The sequence below is a fragment of the Cryptotermes secundus genome, unplaced genomic scaffold (genome assembly GCF_002891405.2).
Source record: "Cryptotermes secundus unplaced genomic scaffold, Csec_1.0 scaffold262, whole genome shotgun sequence".
Classification (NCBI taxonomy): domain Eukaryota; kingdom Metazoa; phylum Arthropoda; class Insecta; order Blattodea; family Kalotermitidae; genus Cryptotermes; species Cryptotermes secundus.
The window spans coordinates 767,117-784,998 of NW_019739214.1; the positions used below are offsets into that span (position 1 = coordinate 767,117).

General features: G+C 42.5%; 1 protein-coding gene and 1 long non-coding RNA gene across 5 annotated transcripts in view; one reads left to right on the top strand and one right to left on the bottom strand.

Annotated features, from left to right (window-relative positions):
• LOC111871683 (dual specificity tyrosine-phosphorylation-regulated kinase 4) overlaps positions 1 to 17,882 on the top strand; it is a 559,052-nt gene that overhangs the window by 494,779 nt on the left and 46,391 nt on the right. The gene's annotated exons all lie outside the window — the stretch shown is intronic.
• Positions 1 to 17,882, bottom strand: part of LOC111871684 — a 217,935-nt gene that overhangs the window by 173,046 nt on the left and 27,007 nt on the right. The window lies entirely within an intron of this gene.

Consider the following 17,882-nt stretch of genomic DNA (forward strand, 5'->3'; position numbering starts at 1 on the left):
CGTTCACACGCGATAAGAAATTTTGACATACAGTGCAACAATTTTAGCAAGATAGAAGACACCTGATGATGGCAGTATACTATACCCGAACCATGCAATGTGGAAGAAGGGTGATTATATAAGTTGTATTTAAGACTGAAATGAAATAAATGATATATTAATGCAGCAGGATGCTCAAACACAATATTAGGAAAAGAAAACATTGAGTGTATCCATTCTTGTGTGTCAATTTAAACTGAGGCGCTTATATTGTTTCGAAAGAACTTAAGCAGGATCCAGACTCCTTCATCTCACGTGAAATTCTTTCCCAAACAAATTTATTTTGTTCCGCCTAGCATAGACTGGGTGGCGTTTGTCGTGTATAACCAGGCTCTTGCTCGGTTAACCGCACAAAATCAAAATTAGCAGCTTCGTCAACCTTTCGTGCCATCTTAAGAAACAAATGAACAACTGACGCGAGTTATAGAACAGCTGACACTAGGAAACCAAGTGGCAACAAAATTGTGAGAAGACTGGCATGTTCCGTTGCCTAGAAGTTGAGTTCCTCAGTCTTTCCGCGAGTTGCGTTGCAGTTTTCTCAATTTGCGCTGCTCCATTCAGTAACATGTGTTCAACTCAGGCTGATAACGATTCTCGGAAAATGCGGTTGCATTGCGGTTGCCAGTTTCTTTGGTGTGCTCTCGCCCTAAAATGGTGAAGCCAGTCAGGGAAACTGCTCGTGAAACCCACTGAGCATGCGCGGCATATTCTACCGTGGCCGCAGATGTGGCGCTGATGCTTCTCATGACGTTCATGACATTGACATAAAAGAGCGGATAACGAAAGCGCGTGTAACGAGAGTAACCTGCATTCACAAAATCTGATATGGCGTATACTCCAGGACGTTTTGTAGCTGCTGGCCTATGAAAGAGTGAAAATATTATCGGTCTGGCGTTGTACACCCTTCACACCTCCCGCAGGCAAGCTGGTACTGATATATGAAATGTGGATCTAGGGTACCACTGTCCAGCCATTTTAACTGCCGTAATAGGCGTATGCTTTCACAGCAAGCATAACATAAATACATATCATAAAAACATAACATCTGCGAAGAAACTGATCAAGAAAAGAGTAAAAATTAGGCTATAGATGTATTTACATAATTATTATTCACCGCAAGAGACCAGCATAGGCTTATGTTTAATTAAGATTTTAATTTTAATGGTTCATTGTTAAGAAGGATATAATGGATCATGTGAGAGGGTGGGCCGCGTGTATGGCAGGTCCGTTCCTGAGCCATAACAATTTATTGATATATTGGGTTTTTGGACTTTATCCATCGTCCTCGTTTTTAAGATAAATAAAAACACGACATTTCGGAAACTGGATCTGTTTCCGTCCTCAGGTGAAGGAAAACAACTATTCAGTTGGGTCCGTTAGAAAGAGATAGCCTCAATCACTGGACGATGGATAAAGTCCAAAAACCCAATATATCAATGTGTTATACACCATCGTCAGAATCCTATAGTAACTAATAACAATTTATGTTTATAATTTTATGGATTTGTTTTAAACTGAAATTCGAAGATCATCAGAGTTGCCACTTTAATTATAATCTAGGGCATGCCTATCATTAAACATAGGAAAAATTGATGTACATAAATGCTACCAATGATCCTCTTAAAAAAAACATTTGTCTGAAAATTACAATACGAGTATATTAACATTTTCACGTACTACGGACTCAAATGTGAATTAAGGTCGACAGGCAAGACCGCAATGGCTTTCACGCGCACTAACAGTAACTAGAAAAGCAACCACAAACTTTTATATGTCGCTATCCAATTCTGTACATTGTCCCTTCTTCCCCAAAGCTATAGCAATTTAGCCGGCAGCAGTCCAACAGAATGAAAATGACATTTGTTCAAGTAAGATACTTGTTTGACCACCTCTGTTGTCTAGTGGTCAGAATTTCTGCCTACAGATCCAAAGATCCGGGTTCGATTCCCAGCGCTACCAGATTTTCTTAGAAGTAGTGGGTCTGGAACAGGGTCCATTCGGCCTCATGAGTATAACTGAGGAGCTATTTCAAGAAAATAGAGGCTCCGGTCTAGAAAACCGAAATTAACGGCCGTGGCGATTCGTTGCGCTGACCACGTGACACCCTCTATCCGCTAAAGTTGGCACTAACTTCGCCGACAAGCGGAGTCGCTCGGTCGGTATAGTTCGCTTGCGGACTCAAGCCACGGAGTTCGTAAGTTCAAGATACTTATTTAAAAAGCAACCCATTCAGTTTATCGTAATTATTGTTGTTCATGTCATCCCGTGTTTTCTCATAAAGTATACGGCTGGAGTTTCACAACCCGTGAGGCTCGACATGCCTGCTATTTCGTATTTCGGTGAGATTGAGCCATGCAGATCGAAGCTTTCGCGAGTTTCACCACTCAGTAAGGAACAGTAGGACTGCGTCAAGCAGACCACAACAGCTTCATCTCCAAGTTTTAGCATATTTGCCAGTTAACGCACCCAACTGGTCTAGGTTAGCAGCAAGGCATTTCAATTGTATTGTGGAGACACCTCTTTCTCGAACAAGGGAATGTTGCTATTGCTATCGAGTTATTTATGACTTTGCTTTTCAAGCAGGTGTGTGGATAGCACTTTCTCACCTGTCTTGATTAATCCAAAATTATAACAATCATGGGGAGCCGGAATACCTCAGACAGCATAGCGATGGGCTAAACGGTAGGTGTTCGATTCCCGACAGGGTCAAAATACTTTTCTTTACTCCAAAGCATCCAGACCGACTCTGGGGTCGGTGGTAAAGCGGTCGAGACGTGAAGTTAACCGTTCACTTCCAATTAGTGCTGAGGCCAAGAATGGTGGAAATATACCTCCACTCCTCCATAGGTTTTCCTGGCGTGGTGCTTCTTTAATTAAGCACAAGGACAAGTTTACCTTTTTTAGCCTACTTCCTTTATTTTGAAAAAAATAGATGTAGGCTTATGCGATATCCATCCTCTCTGTGTGTCTGTGTATCTCCTCCAATCAGCTTTCGAATGCCTCAGCCAATCTTTATGAAACTTGGAATGTATATAATAGCAACTGATCCCAGCTCAACAGCGTGCTTCATAAATCCCTCACATCAGTCTGTGCGTTCGTATGCGTATCCTCCCTATCGTTGCTAGGCAACGGCTCGGTAAACACGTTCCCGTGGCAACAAGTAATTGTTAGAGGCGTCGTTTTCCATGTGGTCCATTTCGTAACAAAGGAAACCAGGCAATTATTTCTTCTCACAAGTTCCTGATGCAACAGTCTCTGACTATTTCATGATGTTATAGGAACGCGTGGATTGAAGAAAAATTCCTCCTTAATCAAAATATATGCAAGAAGATGTAAATAAGTTGGAAATGTGTGATGTGGTAATTCACTGTTTTCTTAGAAGTAATGATGAAAACACAGAAATATCCAGTCAAGATTCGATCTTTGAACTTACCTGTGAAGTGCTGGCTACCAAATGTTCTCAAGAACGTAACATCTGGCATTCTGAGGTATTGTGCTTGAATAATGAACATATGGACGTCTCGGTGGTATTCCTAATTGTAACGAATGAAAGATCGCTTACACGGAAAGGGAGTGACTCCGACGCTGGCCAAACAGCCTCCGGGTGTACATTTCAAGGACATCAGTTCAAGGTTTACAAGAGTCATCTGAGAGAGAAGACAAGCCACATGGCGTGTTGTAGATTGAATCAATAAATGGCAACGTACGAATGTATGCTGGTTCTAGAATTCACATGAAGAATGAAACAGAAATGTCATCATTATTATTATTATTATTATTATTATTATTATTATTATTATTATTATTATTATTATTATTATTATTATAGGAACTTCTGGTTTCTTTGAATTCTTTCTTGTCTCTAGTCTTCCCTGCTGTCTGTCTACATTTTTCTTTTCATTATTTCTCTCTCTCTCTATCTGCCTTTATCTCTGCTTTTCCTTTTCCTCACTGTCTCCACTTCTTTCTTTCCGTGATATTTCCGTGGCACTGGAAGGAATATTTTTGTGAAATATTTCAGACCTTTGTCCCCACAACGAACGCAATGTAAAAGTATGAACCGAATGTTACGGTTCAATGGCTGTCATTCCTGCATAGCATTCAGAAGGTTCGCTGTCTGAATGTGTGCATTAAGACTAAAAAGCCTGGCTGAGATCCTGTCTTGTTAAGTTTATCCTAATAAATGCTGGCTACATCATAAAATCTGACAACCCCGCTTCCTTCCATATCCTTTTCGCTTCTTCATTCACATTTAACTTATCGTACCATTTTACGCCATGCAACGTATGCAGTTGGAAAGGCGTTGTTAAATAGAGCAAGAAACGATAAATCTAAGGTTAGTGTAGATGTATCATCATCAGTAACATTTAGTCTGCTCCGTCTCCAGGTTTAAGATTAGTCCTTCCATCGCGCCTTGGGTCTTTCTGCCTTCCTTCTTCCTGCCGTGTTATATTCGAGCGAATTATAGGGGGTTGGTTAGACATATTTTTAATGAATCCTCCCATCAACTGATTCTGTAGCTGTCAGTAGTCGTAGCCATATTTTTACATCCGTCGACATAACAATTAATTATAAACATATACAAATATAGATTGTTTACATTAAAATCTTAAAAACTTAGAACACTGCAGTTAACTTGTAATATTGACCGCTTCTGTGGTCTAGTGTCCAGAGTTCCTGGCTACAAATACATAAGTCCCGGGTTCGATTCCCGGCGCTACCAGATTTTTTTAGAAGTAGTGGGTCTGGAACGGGATCCACTCAGCCTCGTGAGGATAATTGAGGGGCTACTTAAATGGAAAAGTAGCAGCTCCGGTCTTGAAAACCGAAATTAACGGCCGTGGGGATCTGTTGCGCTGATCACGCGACACCCTTTATCCACTAAAGTTGGCACTAACTTCGCAGACAAGCGGCGGTCGCTCGGTCAGTATAGTTCGCTTGCAGAATAAAGCCACGGAGTTTAACATGTAATATTATGCTTAGGCCTACGTATATTAAATTCTTATTTTTCTTTATACAAGGGTTGGATAAAAACTAGTGGCAACACTGCTGTAACATGAAAGATGTGCGTCAGGTGGCACTAGCGCCGTCTGTAGCTGATAGCAGAAGTTCAGTTGAAGTAGTGCAGTGAGTGGCTCTGGTTGTGTTTCATTGAGTTGCATTGTGCATTGTCTTGAAGTGCAGGAGCCCAGTTCAAGCACCCTAACAACATGTTTACGAAACAAGAACAACGGTCCTGGATAAAAATTGAAGTTACCCGAGGTCGTAGTGCACAAAACTGTTACCAGGGACTGCGAGAAGCCTGTGGTGATGCTACTTTGCCATATCGCACAGTGGCACGTGGGTGAAACTGTTCCGTGAAGGGAGGGATGCCATTTAGGACAGCCGTCGTTCAGGACGACCCCATGTTGACAACCACACAAGTCAGCTTCTTGCGTCTTTGCTGGATGTCGATCGTCGATGGGCTGCGCGGGAGATAGCTGCTGAGGTAGGGGTATGTCACAAAACCGTGCTCCACATTCTGCAAGATATTCTTGGATACCGCAAAATTGCAGCGCGTTGGGTACCCCATACAATGTCCGAGGTGCAACAATGGCAGTGTTATGCAAATGCATAGGACTTGTTGGACGGGTACCAGAGGGAATGTGATGACTTCCTTGGAAGGATCGTCACTCTGGACAAAACTTGGGCTCACTCATACGAACCGCACTTGAAGCGACAATCAAATGAATGGAAACATCCTGGCTCTCCTCGTCCAAAGAAAGTGCGCCCTACACAGAGTAATGTGAAGGCGATGTTCATTGCGGCATATGACACTGATGGAGTGATACTGCACCACACAGTACCTCAACGACAGACAGTAAACGCTGCCTACTACTGCAATTTCCTGCATAATCATATTCATCCAGCACTCAGGAGAAAGCGACGACACTTGTTGGCAACGAACACCTTCATCCTTCATGACAATGCAAGGGCTCGTACTGCTGTCGCTGTCAAGGATCTCCTTCGCCACTGGCGATGGGAGATACTGCAACATCCACCATACTCACCCGATATGAGTCCGTGTGATTATGATATCTTTGCCAAAATGAAAGAACCACTGCGAGGGACACGTTACAACACAAAAGATGAGATTATTTGTGCTGTAGGGCGGTCACTGCTGGACATCAACAGAAGTGGACGCGCTGATGGTGTGCGACGCCTCCCACAAATTTGGCAGAAGGTGGTACATATGGGGGGAGATTATATGAAGGAATGTAAGTGTGTTTACCTCAGGTAATAAAGTCATTTCAGAACTATAGAGGCGTTGCCACTACTTTTTATCCGACCTATATATTTATGGTTATATAACCCCAAACTTCAAATGCGACGCAGATATGCTAGTCGCGAGGTGCTGCAGGTAATGTGTTGGTGCTCGATTGATCCTTCACCACTTGCAGAAGCTGAAATGCTGAGAATGTCTGCTTTCATGATTGCGCATGCTCTGTAGCGTTCAGCCGTATGATCGTGTTTAGAGGTTCGATGGCTGTTCAATTCTCAAACGATTCTTTTGACATCACAAATATTAAATACGGCAGTATAAAGAGTTCAGAACGAATTAATCCGCTTTACAGTATAGGCCAGGTTTATAAACTGACTCTGTTTTTGTAATCCATTTCATGTTAGCTGTAGACGTGTTCTGTGCAATAAGCTGCGTATACGAGTGTGCGTTTAGTGGCTATACATTATTTTCTCGATTATCAGGGATAAATTGGAAATGAATTCACCCGGTTAATCGGGAACCCCGGATAAGCAGTAAAATGAACATGTAACTAACGTGTGATTTATAAAACATGTACGTTTATAAATCGACATATAACGTTCTACTAGGTAACTAGGTTCCAGAAATAGAGTGCGGACCGAGAACTTTGCATCATCTGTAGACCCATATAGTCCTGGAATTGGGTAGTTCGGTTTCTGCAGCACGTGTTTCCATTAGCACGATTTTGGAACTCAGAAAACAGTCGTTCATCAAACATGAAAATACCAGAAAGGCGAAAAAAATGCAGATCATCGAGCTTCGCTTTAACTTGACGAAGGAATCTTTGTAACCTATTTCTGCTTTCTTCAATGTTTCCGTCTCGCACTTCAGTGAATCTGCTTGCTATGCTCCTGAGGTTTTAGGAAAATGAGTACAGTTTCTTGAAATTACATAGTTTTGCAGAAAATGTGTGCTTTACACACTCATTTTGAAAGCTGAAAACCGTGTGAGCGAGATAAGACGCAATTTTATCCTTCCCTTGCTGCGCCACGTAGTATCAGCAAGCTAACTGATGCAGTACGTTGCACGTTCTTCTTCACACACGACCCACCTTGACAACGTTACCTTGGAAAGGAATTAGATTCTTGGTATGTATACCATATAATTTTGCCTGTGGTTCTGTATGGGTGTGAAACTTGGTCTCTGATATTAAGTGAGGAACATAGGTTGTTTAGGGTGTTCAGGAGAATATTTGGACCTAAGAGGAATGAAGTGACAGGAGGTTGGAGAAAACTCCATAATGAGGAGCTTCATAACTTGTACTCTTCTCCAAGTATAATTACAATGATCAAGTCAAGGAAGATGAGGTGGGCAGGGCATGTAGTACGAATGGGGGAGGAGAGGAATGCATACAGGATATTGTTGAGAAAGCCAGAAGGGAAGAGACCACAGGGAATACCAAGGCGTAGATGGGTGGACAATATTAAAATGGATCTTAGAGAAATATGGTGGGATGGTATGGATTGGATTGATCTGGCTCATGATAGAGACCAGTGGAGGGCTCTTGTGAACACGGTAATGAACCATAAAATGCTGGGAAATTCTTGAGTGGCTGCACAATTGGCGGCTTCTCAAGGAGGGCTCAGCTCCATAAGTAAGTAAGTAAGACTGATGAGGTCAGGGCATACACGCGCTGGGTAACGATTTAGATCGCCTAGTCCACATACCGCTATTTTCCTGAAGATTCCACCTCTGAAAGTTTATTTGTGGCTATAGTCCCTATAAATTGCTGAAAGTTAATAAAAACTGTTACAACCGTTTTCGAGAAGAAAGAATGCCACTTTTGAGGTCTTATGTGAAGGGCTAAAATGTTCATACCCACCGGACACCGGCCTGTGATGAACAAACTAATAAATATCGAATATAAATAAAACCGTTCAACCGTTCAGGCGCTAACGAAGGGTACAATCTAACGCACAAAGATTGACGGGCAGACAAATTACATTTCACGGAATCATGCCCTATTTCTCCCCCACGAGAGATACGTATTGAAAATTTTCTAACAACTTTTATTTTGTTGGATCAGACATTTCCTAGTCGACGACTACAATGACTACGATCTTCTTGGCTCTGACATCATGTAGTCCGTTAGCAGTTTAGCGACGTTTCGGGGGAAAGCACTGCCTCCGCAACCAGTCACCAAGAATTAGTAGTAAGCGAAGCGCGAGGAAACCCTGGTCCAGATATAGGCCCGAAAAGAAACACAGTGAAATCATTGCAAATACGGCCCTTTTCAGTGCCAGTAATAGTTATGCTTCTTCTTGCTCCTAGTCGCGCTGCGGCCACCTTTTCGGACTTCTATCTGAACCAGCTTTTCCTCTCGTGGCTCGCTTTGCTTGCTCCCAGCTTCCAGCTGATTGTTTGGTTGCCTTAATTGTCGATCCTGTAGATGGCAGCAGTACGAATAAACGTCATCACATTACAGAAGAAGATACTGTAAAACTTTCAGTTTATATTACCCAGTATTAAGTTTCAGTAGTTTTCGGATGGATAGACATAAGAAATTGAGGAATAAAACTTGTTTGCTTGTGTACAGCATCTGTATTGTTTCCATTATTTTGGCCACCCTCTGTAGATACGACCCGTCAGTCACGCATAGGCATATATTTCATGAACTTCATATTAATATTTCGGAGAAACCGATAGAAACAGTGTAGCTTACCTGTCAACGAAAAGACACGGCGTCGCATCCCAAAAGATAGTAGTTGTTTCGACTATTAGTTCAGAAGAAAGTAGTGCTTTGCCCTTAACAGATGGCGCTCTCTGACGTCCACATAGAACAGAACGCCATATGGCTGTCTGCAGTTTTCTCCAAAGAGAAAATACATAAGTTGAAACACGAGTGTTAAGTGTTTACTCTTCTGTTATATATTGTTATTTTTTTAAGTAGAAACTATCGTCATCATTTGCCAGTATGACGCAGACAAGGTTTTACATCAGTCACTACAGTCGCGTGAGATATTCTTGTTACGTTTATTGTGAAATATTAACCGCTTTGAAAGTTTTAGAGCCATGGCGGAATTTAAGAGCATGTATGTATCCAGAAGTGGATGTCTCCACGTTACCAAGCAGACAGTTGAACAACTTCCCAATGTTTGTGTCTCAGAACATTAAGATCTCACTCCAATTTCAGATATTGCGTTTAAATTCTGTAAGTTCTTTTATCGTCTATAAAAATGCCGTGAGGGAATTTTGTTGAAGCCTGAAATGCTTGTTGATTTATTTGTTGAGTTTTCTAGTTAAACGTATAGAAGTTTTGGACTTACACCGTAAACTTCTTGGTCGAAATTACTCCTCGAGGCCTACGTCGTTAAGTAATGGAAGTGAAGGTGATGCAATTATTAAAATGTTAGGAACGCTGCATTAGCAAGAGGTAAGCTTTCCGAAATATCATTGATATTTAAAGCATCGTCAGGTATACCTATAAACATTAAGTGAACGGGAACACTGTATAATCCGTCATGTGTCGGGTGTTTCGAAGTTACTGTAAGTTGCATAGAGGCCGAAATGTGTAAAAATATTATGTGTGGTGCGAATATACTTTTCTGAATCAGGATAATTTTGGCAAACATCGTTAATATTATGGTTCTGGACCCTGGACATCTTGGCTTGTGCGGTAAGAAAATTTCTATGGCCGTGAATATGTTTTTGTGTCAGAATTTAGGCGACTTGAATGCATACTGACTACAGTACGCCGTCAAATCTTTATCGTGCAATCCCCATTTACATATAGTAGATAAATTGTGCTGAAATAGAAGCATAAATATTGTTCTAGGACCAATTTGGCAATCACGATTGCTACTGGACTCTCGCCTACCACGCATGCCTAATAAAATAGAAAGCAGGAGATCCAATTGTACATACGAGTATTTCCATTTGCTATTTGAGAAACAGAATGACATGAAACGTCCGACCAGTGTTATCCCGCAAAATCACTGAAAAACCAGCAGGTGTATGCCCAAATTATGTGAATCGTCCCTCATTTGCGCCTAGTTGATTCCCATTTCCTTTTGAAGAGATATAATACTGAGACAGGTTTAACTAATGTGTTGCCTCACTAGCAGAATGCACAAATGAAAGAAATATCTGTGATTTGATTTTTATGGTCATAGGATTTGAAAAAATAGTAAATTTAATGGAAGAATTTTTGACAGTTCAGCATCGCGTATCAACCACAATAAAGTTCAGAATTAGGCGCAGTAATTCAAAGGACAGCAAACGGTTGCTACAGACGATCGTTCTAGTCGGTCATTAATTGGGAGGTATGTTGAAATTAAGGGGCATATTGATCATCTTAACCGGAACAATCGGACGAACTGGCATCGACAAAAATTGTGTCTAATATGATGACAAGAACTCGAAATAAGAGGTGTTAGAATTATCTAAATTCCAACAGAAAACATATTACTCTCATTAGACCCTACAGTATTCTGGGAGATGATGCTTTGTAGCAGGTCTGTGGTAGGCAAGTACAGGCGTTTCGTAGGAATCCTAAAGATGGAAGCAGCACTTTATTTCAAAATTTTCACATCTATCTGCTATACTACATGGTGTCACCTCCCAGAAAACTGTAATCTTAAACCTACGGCTCTGAGAATCTCAAACCTCAACATTTTGTTTTGACGGAGTAAGGGCAATTGTGGGCTACTGGACCCAAAATCATTGAAAAGCAAGAAAACTGCACAGAAAGAAACCCAGCCGCTGGGTACTCTGTAATTATTCGATAAAAATAGGATATTATTGAATTCAACCTAATACTTTTCGTAATAACAGATAAGTTATAAAAGATAAAACAATTCCGTCCAGTGTGACTGGTGAAGTTTTTCTTATTTAAATTCTTCATACCCTCACATGTTTCGGTCCTTAGAGACCATCGTCAGAGGGACATCGATACACTTTGAAAACCACTGTTACAATGGGTGTGTGTACATACAATGTTGACCATGCACAAATGGATACAAAATCCAAAGTTTTGACAACTACAGCGGCTGTCTTTGTATTTTTTTTTAATTTTTTGTTAGTTAAGTTAGAATTTATAAACCAAATGGGTTCGTGTCCTCGCTCTTATCACCTCTCTTGACGGGGGCCGAACTTGTGATAACAGAGAGAGGACACGAACCTATTTGGTTTATAAATTCTAACTTAACTAATAAAAAATCTAAAAAAAATAATACAAAGACAGCCTCTAACTTAACTAATAAAAAATCTAAAAAAAATTAATACAAAGACAGCCGCTGTAGTTGTCAAAACTTTTGATTTTGTATCCATTTTTGTATGGTCAACATTGTATGTACATATATTTTAACGTTCAGAACACCCATTGTAACAGTGGTTTCCAAACTGTATCGATGTCCCTCTGATGATGGTCTCTAAGGACCGAAACATGTAAGGGCATGAAGAACTGAAATAAGAAAACCTTCACCAGTCACACTGGACGGAATTGTTTTATCTTTTATAATATTGTTAGTGTGACGGACCAGAATGAAACCGATCAAATTCAACAGATAAGTTATTTCACGTATGTGGGCCGCGCCATATCTCAGGCAGTTGGATGCTGGCTTCCCACCGCGGCGGCCCGGTTTCGAGCCTGGGTCTGGTCATGTAGGATTTGTGGCGGACAAAGTGGCGCTGGGGCAGGTTTTCTCCGAGTACTTCGGTTTACCCTGCCAATCGTCATTCCATCAATTGGTGCACAATCACCCTCACCTATCATCTTGGCCTGGTACAATAGGCCAGTAGTGGGCGCAATACCAAGTGGACTCAGTCTCACTTCACTAAGAACAATAAAAAATAATAAAATACTTCACGTATATGTTTGGTCTAGCCTATGAAGCAGTGGAAAGTGTCAATGGGTTTAACTTCATATACAGATATAAAATAAAGAGTTTTTGCGAGACTGATTTTTCAGGGAGTTCTAGAATACAACTACTGCTCCGTAAGTCACTCGGATATAACTGCCAGGCGTTATCATGAGTGTGCAGTTCTTCCGACATCAAGAAAGTAATTCCATTAAGAGAGTCTCCAAGTTAAACCGAGTTAATACATCGTAAACATAGATATCTGTCCAAACTTTGCTTTAGTTCGAGCACGCTGGTCACTGACATTCTCGTAAGGTACTGAAGAACAACTTCGTCGCAGAGACGATGTCATTGAACTTCTAGATTCTGACGCTAATGCTTGCGATAGGAAGTCAGAAACCAACCCAGTGAATCCTTCGGCTAGCTTACTCCATTTCCAGATTCTGGTGGTTACTGCTTGTGGTACGGAGTTAGAAACTAACCGACAAATCATTTGGCTGGCCTGCTCCGTTACCAGAGGGAGCCGGGATATTTCAGTCAGCATAGCGACTAGGATACTGGCTGGAGTCGTGATTTGATTCCCGGAAGGGGCAAGAGAACTTCCTTTTCTCCATAAAGTGTAGACCGGCTCTGAGACCCATCCAGCCTCTTATACAACGGGTTCTGGGACTCAACCCGGGTAATAAAGCGGTCGGCTCGTGAAGCTAATCACACACCTCCATCTACTGTCGTGGTTAAGAATGGCAGGGCTACACCTCAACCCCCACCCATGTGTCTCCATGACATGATGCTTAATTAATTACGTCCCGGAATAACTTTACCTTTTACCTTATTCCGTTACCAAGAATCTATTGCTTATTATTCTGATATGGAGACATTAAGAGAATAATTTCGTTAGCTGTTGGCGCTAATACATGTGCTGTAGAAAGAGAAACAAGCGTGGCGAATCATGTTGCCAGCCTGCTTTTTGTCTTTTGTCACATGTATAGGCATTTGCATGACGACGTGTTTCAGTAATGACTCTTATAATGGAGTAACAAATTATGAAGGCCCCCATCCAGTCAGCGCCATCCACACCTCAATCTTTTTAATGCCTCTCATCATCGGCATCAGACAGACTAATGTTCCTTAAGAACAGTTCAGAGTAGTTCTCACTACTTCACTACAGCGTGATTGTCTATAACTGTAACTTAAATATTGATGCAAACTTACGAAGCGAAGGAAAATATTAAATATCAGAATCAGATGCTCACATAACATACGCAAGTGACTTCTGTTTAATTGCCTAAGCATATGAAATCCTCACATCAAGTATTTCCTGAATATAGTTCAAGTATAAGTTAAAGTGTCCCTGTTCTTAATTAGTCAAAACATTATGACGTGAAGACATATGGGGGAGTGGATTTTTATGTCCATTAATCTTGACCTCGGCACCAGCTGGAGGTGAGGAGTCAGCTTCACGCCCCTGCCGCTTTTTCACCTAGGAATGAGCACGCGGTACCCATTGAAGAGGAGGCTGGGTGGGCCCCAGAGCCGACCTGGACGCTGTGGAGAAGAAAAATGTTGCACTGCCGGCAATCGAATCCTGGCTTTCCGGTCCGTAGCCCGTCGCTATGCCGACTCCATACAGTTCAGGTATGCTAATTTTAAACACATCTAGCTTATAGAGAGATAAGACAGAACGGAGCAGTAAATTGAGAACTCTAGTGGTTGTAGTCGCTGCCAATGCAAATATTTGTGCAAAAACTCGATCTGTTAGGCACACTGCATGCAGACCAGACGTAGAGATCTGATGGATACCATTCCTGCTTCTCTTTAAACCTGAATGAGGCTTTTCATGCTCGTTTTAGGCCATGCAGGGCAACGATGGGATAATCGCGAACCATCCATGTCCCTTCCCAAATTACAGTTCATGTCCTGCCAAATATCTTTCGTTAAACCAGCGCTGTCACTGAATACACAAACTGCATAAATTAAACTAAACATCTAAAATGAAACGCATCATTTATATTAAGAATAAATAAATAGACATTCACGACATGGGTCGTGAATTAAGACCTCGAGGCGTATTCTTGCGACGTCACTGTATTACTCGACGTAGCTACAGTTCAACGTAACTACAACACAAATGTTGAAGAAGTCGTTTCACAGTCGGTCCTTTCGCGTTAACAACTCTCACTAGAATGTAGAACTGTCAATCTCCCAAGTCCAAGTCACATTGCGACTGACGGTCCGTCAGTCTGTCTGTCTTGGTGTCGAGCCCCGGCTGGGGCTCATGACCATTTTTTTATATGAAAGTTACTGTCCTGTTCATTTGGGGCGCCCTCTCTGACGAGAGGTCGGGTCTGTCATTTGTCAGTCATAGTCCGTATTAGTAAGTCCATTGTCAGTATTTACATATATTTACAAATTTAATCTTAATTCCTATTTCTATGTACAATATATACAAGGCCTCTGTCAGTCGAGGCTCAATATAGCAGATTATGCCATATTTCTAGTAGCTTCCGCTACAACGGCAGTCTACTCACTTCAACGGTCGTATGACTGACCGCCGCCAAGTTTAAGCCTCTTATACTTTCTGTGTCGGGCTTCGCCTTGTCCGATGTTGCGAGCATTCTCATTCTCATGATTTCGTATGACTTCTGCTTGTTTCCTGCATAATTTTGTTATATAGTCATATACGTACGGGATTTTAAATGCCATGTGCAAATCGCGGACCGGTGTGTGCCTTGGAAAATTGCCAATGGTGCGGAGGACCTTGTTTTGCAGGCGCTGCAATTTCACTAGATGAGTGTCTGCCGCGAATTCCCAGGCGGGACTAGCATAAGTCATTACGGCTCTAATAAGAGCTTTGTGGAGGGTCATTTTAATGTTAGCGCTCAATCGCTCACTTTTGAATAGTGAATATACTCTAATGAATGTTCTGAAGGCCTTGGCTTCGATCATGTAACTCTCTTATCGAAGATTACATCTAGATAGTTTGCACTATTTATAAATAGAATATTTCGTCTATTTAGAGTGAGACAAGACTCAGGCGGTCGACGACTACGAGAGAAGTAGACTCCCTGAGTCTTATCTTCATTAATTTTAATATTCCAGCGCTCACACCAGGTCTCCATTATGCTGAGACCGCGCTGGAGTTTTCTAACAACAAAACCCTCCTTGCGATCTGTCGAAGTCGAAGTCACATTGCGACCGACGGTCAGTCAGTCAGTAAGTCCTGGTGTCGAGCACCATCTGGGGCTCATGATCAGATATTTATTACTATTTTACAGTTAAGGCCTTGATTTTGTGGTGTGTATATACCGCTGGCCCTTGCTAGCGCAGTCTTTCTCGGGTCCGAGTCCTTTGGGACTCGCGACCATATTTTACTTTCTCAGATTTGAGACTTGGCTTTTCGTCGCTCCTACGACTCGCAGGGTCACGGTGGAGGTGTTCGACCCCGCCTCCACACGGGTGTCTTACGATCTGTCAAAGTCAAAGTCATATTGCGACTGACGATCAGTCAGTCATTAAGTCTTGTTATCGAGCACCTTCCTGGGCCTCATGACCAGATTTTTATTACTCCTCGACAATTACGGTCTTGTTTCTGTGGGGCGCCCTCTCTGACGAAAGGATGGGTCTGTCTTTTATATATGCTGCTGGCCCTTGTCAGCGCAGTGTTTCTAGGGTCCTAGTCCCTTGGGACTTGCGACAATATTTCACTTTCTAACATTTTAGACTTCCCTTTTCGTCGCCTCCTACGACTCGCAGGGTCACGGTGGAAGTAATTTGAGGTAATCTGACTCCTTAGGCAGTGTAGTTCTCTTACAACCCTCAGGCAGGCAATCGGACAACGCCTCGCTTCCTTCTTGCCCAGTCACCGTGTTTACAGGTGCTGCTAGCAACGCTATCGAGAGTTGTGTATTGCTGCATAGCAACCGCGGCAATGGTTGCCTGACACAGTTGCTCCTCTGTTACGTCATCGCGGGGAGTGGGTGTTTACCGAGCTGCGATCTGTCGCATACAGACAGGTCTTATATAATCTAGAGTCGGACCTATAGAAAACATGACACTGTCCATATTGTTGCAGGCTTTGCCTAGCACTGCCTGTTTACTCAGCCTTTGCTGGGTACTGAATGGTTTCTAGCTTGCGATTGCCTAGCACAGATCCACTGTGGGTGCTTTCCATAATCACATTTTGTTATAGACCTTATATAGCAACGTCTGTTTACTTGCCGTTGCTAAGCAATGGTACCTGACCTGTCACTGTAGTGTTTGCTTGAATGCGAGCAATTCCCACACTTCATTCAACAATACGTTCCCAGGCAACGAACCTTCAGTCAACAATACGTTCCCAGGCAACGAACCTTAAATGAAGCTTATCCAGTTTCCGGGTTAACTTGGTTACTGCCCGGCAAATAACAGTCAGCTACTAGGAGAGAAAATGCTCTGCAGTCATCGATCATAAGTCAAGGAATTAAAGGGGAAAGAAGTCTCAGTTCCTAACAACATGATAAAGATTTCAGAATTCTGAAGGAAAAATTCACCATATTTCGTGGCATTTCTCTGGTTAAGTTCACATCTAAAGAAGTGCGTACAATGACATGCAACTGAACTGCATGCATATTACTCATCCTGAGTCTTCATAAATCATAGTCTGAAGCCAGCGTTACGTATGCAGCGGGCACATACATGTTTGCATATGTGGGAACTGTCCACATTCAAGCAAGTGTGACAACGCGAGCTTCGTTGCTTAGCAACGACGAGTAAACAGCGGTTGCTAGGTAAAGCCTACAACAATACGGACAGTGACATGTTTTCTATATGTCCGACTCTAGGTTACATAAGAAGATACAACACCTGGGCACGTCTATTAAATATATTTAAGTCCAGGTAAGCTAAATTCTGAGACAGTAAAATATGGTCGCGAGTCCCAAGGGACTCGGACCCGAGAAAGACTGCGCTGGCAAGAGCCAGCAGCATATACAAAAGACAGACCCGTCCTCTCGTCAGAGAAGGCGCCCCACAGAAACAAGACCGTAACTGTTAAACGATAATAATTAATATCCGGTCATGAGCCCCAAATGGGGCTCGACACCAAGACTTACTGACTGACTGACCGTCAGTCGCAGTGTAACTCTGACTCTGACTCTGACTGACCTGGGCATGTGCTTGTCAATCCTGCCAGCGCTCGAAAGTTTCCCGCCACACAGTGACTCCATTGGGCGACTTTACACCGCCGGCAGCCAGATTTCTTCATGTCCACATAGACCTTGTGGGACCCCTTCCGACGTCAGGAGGCTGTACATACTGCCTCACTGCAGTCGACCGTCTCACCCGTTGGCCAGAAGCCATCCCCATCCCGGACATCACAGCCGACACAGTGGCACGAGTCCTACTGACCGGCTGGATATCCCGCTTAGGTTGCCCACGTACTGTCAAGTGATAGGGACTATAGACGGGACTTGCATTGGTAACTGGATTTATTGAACGCTTACACATCGTAAATACAAGCAACTATAGCGCTATCGCTAATTCACACACTCTGCAGTTCACTACAGCACGTACCAAGTCTTCACAAGTCTTTCTCTGGTAATAGCTTCCAACGCCGTAGATCTCTCAACCTGGAAGTGGAATCGTGTTCACGTCCTTACTGGCCGGCGGCTGTCGCAACTCACCAAATTCTAGACTTGTCCTGATTTTAATACCTCGGCATGGACCGGGCAGAAATTACCTCTGTCAATAGCTCTTCTATTGTTGCG